The sequence below is a fragment of the Microtus ochrogaster genome, chromosome 7 (assembly GCF_000317375.1).
Source record: "Microtus ochrogaster isolate Prairie Vole_2 chromosome 7, MicOch1.0, whole genome shotgun sequence".
NCBI classification, from domain to species: domain Eukaryota; kingdom Metazoa; phylum Chordata; class Mammalia; order Rodentia; family Cricetidae; genus Microtus; species Microtus ochrogaster.
The window spans coordinates 75886381-75893348 of NC_022014.1; the positions used below are offsets into that span (position 1 = coordinate 75886381).

General features: G+C 45.8%; 1 pseudogene; it reads right to left on the reverse strand.

Moving 5' to 3' along the window:
• Positions 1–757: 757 nt before the first annotated feature.
• On the reverse strand, positions 758–1857 carry LOC101979271 (annotated as a pseudogene).
• Between the last annotated feature and the right edge of the window lie 5111 nt (positions 1858–6968).

Here is a 6968-nt window from a genome sequence, read left to right on the forward strand (position 1 = left end):
TTGAAGTTAACATACCTTTATAATGGTTTTACTTAGCAGCTCCCAGAATCAAATGTCTCTCTGCAGTCAAAAAGTTCAAAGAAAACACAATAATATATATAATCCAAACTCTGTGTGTATTCCATCTTTACGTGACTTATTTTTCTCTACTCCTTTAATCTATGATGGTCTATATTCTTTTATATTACTTTTACTGTCTTTTTAAAATTATTTACTTCTTTTTATAACTGTCTATAGTCTTTTTCCTCTCCCACACCTACATACATTTTAAACACACTGTGACCTGTTCAGAGGTTTATTTTTGTCTGAATCTGTCTTTATTGCATATCTGTAATCATTTTCTGACCAGGAATGCCTTTTTTTTTTCAAAAACAAAAATCAAAAACCAAAATGCTAAGCAGGCATGGCTAGGACCAACTCTGCAGCCCTACGTGTTTGTTCTACTCATCCCAACATGGCGGAGGCATGCTCACCACCTCTGAATCATGCCTACTGCTCCAGCTTCAGGAATACAACAAGTCTATGTGGCCATTTAAGCAATTCGGTACATGCTGCTTACAGACCCCATATAAGTGCAGGATCCCCCAAAAGAGCCAGAGCTGGTGCTCCCAGCATGAAGAAGGAAGCCCTCTCTTAAAGGAGCTGTTCCTCTACTCAACACCAACAAACAGAGCAAACCTGAAAAAAGTATGACCACCAAGAAGTCATGCTTAACTCTGTTCTTTTGTGTCTATAATTCCTTCCCAAGCTCTCTCAGTTTTTTTTTTTAAACAGAAGTAAGCTTTTATTTCCACGTTTCTTGGATTAAGTTGTCTGAATTGGTTGCTTTGAGAGGATTAGTCAAAGAGACCAAATCCCATATCTTCATCTGATTCCTCCAACTCTTCCTTGGCTTCAGCCTTTGCTGGGGCTGCAGCGGCAGCGGCAGCAGCAGGAGCAGCAGTGGTGGCAGCAGCCACAGGGGCAGCAGCCACAAATGCAGATGGATCAGCCAAGAAGGCCTTGACCTTTTCAGCAAGTGGAAAGGTGTACTCAGTCTCCACAGACAGAGCCAGAACCCGCTTGTACCCATTGATGATCGAGTGTGGCACTGAGGCAACAGTCGGGTAGCCGATCTGCAGACAAACACTGGCAACATTCCGGACACTCTCTAGGAAGCGAGAGTGCAGAGCCTGCTCTGTGATGTCAAGCACTTCTGGGCTGTAAATGCTGCCATTGTCAAACACCTGCTGGATGATCAGTCCAAAGGAGAAGGGGGAGATGTTCAGCATGTTCAGCAGCGTGGCTTCACTGGCTCCTACTTTGTCTCCAGTTTTTATCAGCTGCACATCACTCAGAATTTCAATGGTGCCCCTGGAGATTTTAGTGGGGATGCCTAAAGCCTGGAAAAAAGATGTCTTCTCGGGTCCCAAACCAGTGTTCTGGGCTGGCACAGTGACCTCACATGGGGCGATAGCACCAGCACGGGCAGCAGCTGGCAACTTATTGGCCAGTAACATGTCCCTAATCTCAGTGAGGTCCTCCTTGGTGAACACAAAGCCCACATTGCTCCGGATATGAGGCAGCAGTTTCTCCAGAGCTGGGTTGTTCTCCAGGTGCCCCCAGATGGCCTTCCGCATCATGGTGTTCTTGCCCATCAGCACCACAGCCTTCCCTCACAGGGACATGCGGATCTGCTGCATCTGCTTGGAGCCCACATTGTCTGCTCCCACAATGAAGCATTTTGGATAATCATCCAAAAGTTGGATGATCTTAAGGGAGTAGTTGGACTTCCAGGTCGCCCTGTCTTCCCTGGGCATCATGGCGGTGCGTCAGGGATTGCCACGCAGGGTTTAAAGACGATGTCACTCCAACGAGGATGCCTGGTGAGAGAGTGCTCTCTCAGGTTTTATGTGGATATAGTTGCACCACATTGTCATGCCATTTTGTAGGCAGAGACTGCTTTTTCATTTCCTGACTGCTCAGACCTGAATAATCACACAGAAACCATATTAATTACAATACTGCTTAGCCTCTTAGCTCAGGATTCTTATTAACTAACTCACATCTTAAATTAACCCATTTCTATTAATCTGTGTATCGGCACAATGCTGTGGCTTACTAGTAAGGGTCCTGCGGGCATCTTTCTCCTTCAGCAGGCACACGGCATCTCTCCGACTCTGCCTACTCTCTCCCTATATCTTTGTTCGAATTTCTCACCTGGTGTTATTCTGCCTGCCCTAGGCCAAAGTAGTTTTACTCATCAATCAATAAAGCAACCCATATACAAAAAGACATCCCATATCAACAGGGAGTGTGCGTGTGTGTGTGTGTGTGTGTGTGTGTTCATTGTATGAATACATTAGCAACTTTTTTATTGATGTGACAAAACACCATGACCAGGGAAGTATATAGAAAATCTTCCTTTAGTTCATGGTTACAGACGGGTAAAAGTCCACCACATCAGGGAATCATGGTAGTAGGCAAAAGACATGGCATCTGGAATAACAGACAGCTCACATCTTGAACCACGACCAAAACAATTGACAGAAAGAGGGGTTTATTTGGGGCTGTGGTTCCAGGGCGATAAGAGTCCATCGCCATGATGGTATTGAAGCATGGCAGCAGGCAGGTATGGTAACTGGATCTGGAAACTAAGAACTAGAAGCTCACATCTCAAACCACAAACAGGAAGCTGAGAGAGCCCACCCCCAGTGATGCACTTCCTCCAGCGAGGCCACTCATCATAAGCCTCCTCAAACAGTGTCACCAACTTGGGACCAAGTATTCAAAGGCCTGAGAATATAAGGGACATCTCATTCAAAACCCCACGCTAAAGCGTGGGTGTGCATGAGCCATGATATACATGTAGAAGTCAGAGGACAACCTCTAGTGTTGCTCCCACTCCTTCCACTTTTTTTGACAATGGGTTCTTTGCTATATACGCAGGGCTAACTGGCCCATGAGCTTTCAGGCTTCTGTATGGGGACTTTCTAGACTGGTAGCAAGAGAAGGCCCTTTCCAAGCAAATGGTATTGTTGTGGAAATGGAGAGTCTCTGTAAATAGCAACAGACTTGGGTGGGAGGGAGAGGCAGCAATGAGTTGATGTCTTGTTGCTGTGTAGGGCAAACACTCCCCGCTAACTTCCCACCACTCTGCCAAGTCGGAAAATTCTCCCTCTTTCTCCTGCATCAGGCACAAATGCCAGCCCTCCAGAGGCTACACGGTGAGGAGGTGTGGAGGACCTGGCTCAGCGAGGATAGGTTGACCGTGAGAGGCACAGCCAAGAGGACGAAGAGGGAAATGAAGTGACAGGCTGAGGTCAGCAACCCTTTCACTGGTGTCATTTCGGGCACGTCATTGGCATGCTCTTGTCAGGGTTTCCATTGCTCAGCATCTTGGACATACTCCCTCTGCCCCTTTGCTGATGAGTGAGCAGAGTCCCACAGGTCTGGGACTGTTGAGAGAAGGTCATGAAACAATCATGGATGGACTCTCGGTACTTTTTGCACTTGGCCTGGGAAGCCATTCCCAGTGAGGGTCCTAACTCTGAAGGTGGCTGGATTTGTATCTCTAACAGCAGGTCCATCGCTTTGACTGATGGGTCTCTTCAGTCTCAGAGTTTGGCCTTGTGGCTTTTCTCCATGCTGCAACCATCCCAGGGGAGTCCAGAGAACACTAAAGCTTCCAGTTCCTTGAGCAGACTAAAGGCTTGCCATATCTCTGCAAGGCATCATGCCATTGTAGCTCCACCTTCACCTGAAACACTCCACAGCTGACATTTCAAGCTCAAGGCCTCTGACACGTCGCACTATCTTTCTAGCTCTCTCTCTCTCTCTTTGCCCAGTATCTCACCTCATCACCACATCCAAACTCAGAACTCCTCCCTTCGCTTGCAGGGTGTAACCTCTCCCTCAGTGCCATGTTCTCAGCAAGGCCCATTTGGCCCTCACCACCCTAGTGCCAATAACACCTATAATATTGCCTGTCTTTTCTCCTTCAGCTCCACCTACAAATCAGGCCAACCGGTGCTTGAGGGACCACTAGGCAATGGCCACACTCATGATGAGAGTGATGGGTCTGAAGATGCAAAAACACTTCTACCGCTTTCTTGAGTCCTTGCGTTTGGAAGAAAAGCACTTTACTAACTGGGCTATTTCTCTAGAGCCTTGTCTTAGCTTTGTTTGCTTGTCTTGCTTTGTTTTTTGGTCTTTTGCCTGAAGATTAATTATCATTATATTATTATTATAATTATCATTATTATTATTATTATTATTGTGTGTGTTTAGTGTGTGTATGTGTAAGAGTACAGGTGCTTGTGAATGCCAGAGATGTTGATCCCCCTGGAGCTGAAGTTACAGGTAGTAATAGCCCTCAACCCTCAGACATAGGTCCTGGGGACTGAGTTAAGGTCCTCTGCCAGAGCAGTACATATAGCTCTTAACTGTTGAACCCTCTCCAAGCCTCCTCCCAGTCTTGACATTTCTAGGTGTCTATTTTCTATCTTAAACATTTATTAACCTTTCTTTCTTTATGAATAACAAATTCTCCCTCCCCTTAAATGAGCTTACATTTAAGTAATTGATCTCTCACCTTTCAATGACAACTTCACATTGTGCCTCTCCCTACCGCAACTTCTCTCCACTAAAACAACCCTCTCCAAGGCCACATGCAATCCCCTGGTTACCCAACAAGGATGTCCAAACCATCTTTCTCAGTTATTTCCAGTATTACTCCAAGCATCTTTCTTTGTAGGAAGTGTTTTCTTCTCTCCTGATCATATTCTACTTCCTCTAATTGCTGCTCCTTTGTCCTTTCATGAGCTTCTTACTGTGTCCATCTCTCCAACACCAATGTCCAATGCTAGGTTTTCCTTCTAGCTCCCTTTTATAACAACAGTCATGACCGACAGTGAGCATCACTGGTATGTTAATGGCTCCTTTTATCTATTTCTAGGTGCCAGATCCACTGACAAAAGGGCTGGTAGGACGCTTATCCTACCTACCCTCGGACCTCCAGCAAGCCTCTTAGATTCAACATGTCAAAAACGTCTCTATCTTACTCTTCCTAACCACTTGCTTTTTGCATCTCCCTTACTCATACTAGATAGAGACTCCACTCATCCTTTATCCATGTCTTAAGACCTAGGTCCCAAACACTCCCCTGTCTCTCACACCTCACATGAACTTCAGTCTCACCTCTCCTCCTGTAGCTCTCTTCAATGGCTGCTGCTTTCCTCTCCCTATGCATATTGTGAACTCCACCTTCCCTACCAGGCAAACACCCTTCACTGGGTTCTCCCAATTCCAACAGAGCCTCCTCTGCATGCTACCAAAGATATCTTTCCATCATGCAAATAGCACAGGTACCTAAAACTTATTCACAATTACCAATTAGATTAAAATGGCCCCTTCTTTTTATAATGCAAAAGGCTTTATCTGACATTGGCCCCTTTGTTTCTGTCCAGTTTTATTGATAGAGGTTTCTGTCCCACCAGGTCCCACAGCCACAAAGAAACACACAGAGGTCATCCAGTTTATAATCAATGTAGACCTCTGTGTGTTTCTTATTATAAGATTGTGTGGTGCAGGTTTGTCTGAGTACGTGTGTGAGCGCATGCTCCTGTGGATAAGAGGCCAGAGGTTGACATTAGCTGTTTCCTTCAGTTCCTCTCCCTCTTAATGGGGTGTCTATGTATATACATGTGACATATGTACATGTGTGCACATGCACCGAGAGGTCAGAGGTTGACAGTGGGTTTCTTCTTTAATGGCTCCCTATCTTACTTTTTGAGATATGGTCTCTTGTGTTTGTGTGGCAAGCACTTCATTAACTGAGCCATCTTTCCAAACCCCCTTAGGCTTCTGATTTGTCTTTACCTAGGGACTTTCTCATGTTGCTCTAGGACCTCAAATCTCCTCATTCAGGTACAAGGAAGGATATGGCTCCTAGGACAAATGGCTTCTTGGAAGAATGTCAACATATTAGTTTCCATTCATCTTCCATTCAGCACCTCAGACATGTGAATGGAGGAACGGAGATAAAATCTCCAGATGGATTCAGAACGGCCACAATGTTAAAGCAAGGTCACTGAATGTCCTGCTTATGCTGCATGGATTTGTACTTGAGTCTTTCTTCCACATCACATGGTGAAGCATATCCCAGCAAGGAAGAAGACTTCTCCTAGCCAGCGTTCCTGGGAGCGTGAACTCAACCCAACTTCCTCATTCCCTGCCACCAGGTAAGATTCCAAAGAATGAGCTCAGGGGGAAGGGAGGGATCAGTCAGAGCTCAGGCCAAACCACTGTACCAGTGCAGACAGATTCCTTTAACTTCAGTGGCAGATCTTGGGAAATATGGCTTCTGCTGATTTGATGGTGGCTCCCAATGAGCTTGTTTGTACTTCTCCCAACCTGCCCAAATCCTTCTGCCCATGTCCTTCTCCTCCTCATTTTCCATTTCCTCCCTCTTCCATTCCTAGTTCCTAGCCTTTGTCTCCACCGGCAAACAAAGGGTTAAAAACATCCAGTACCAGGGAGGCCAGGCCACATGGATGCAGGTGCTAACAGGGAAAGTGTGGGCTAGAAACTAGAAGGATCTGTCACCATTCCAAGAGCTTCTTTGTGTGAGGAGTGGTCAGAGATTTGTACTAAAAGTCTCCAGGCCAAAAAAAAAAAAAAAAAAAGTCCATAAATCTAGAAACTGTGAAAGGCAATGGAAATTTAATTAAATGAGTTAATGTATGTTGAGTGCTTGAGACAGCGCCTGGCACACGGTTGGGCTGTGCAAACACTTGGAAGTGAGTGAGAGTTTCGAGAAATGTGCATTCTCCCATCCCAGCAGTCTACACAGCCCAGAATCTTCAAAGATAATTGGCCTCAGATCCCTGCATGCAAAGTCACTGCTCTCTTCGCTACTGGGTCCCAAGATTTTGCTGTGCCCTGTCTCCTTGCCTTCTCCCTCCTCCCTCTCTCTGAGAACCTGGGAG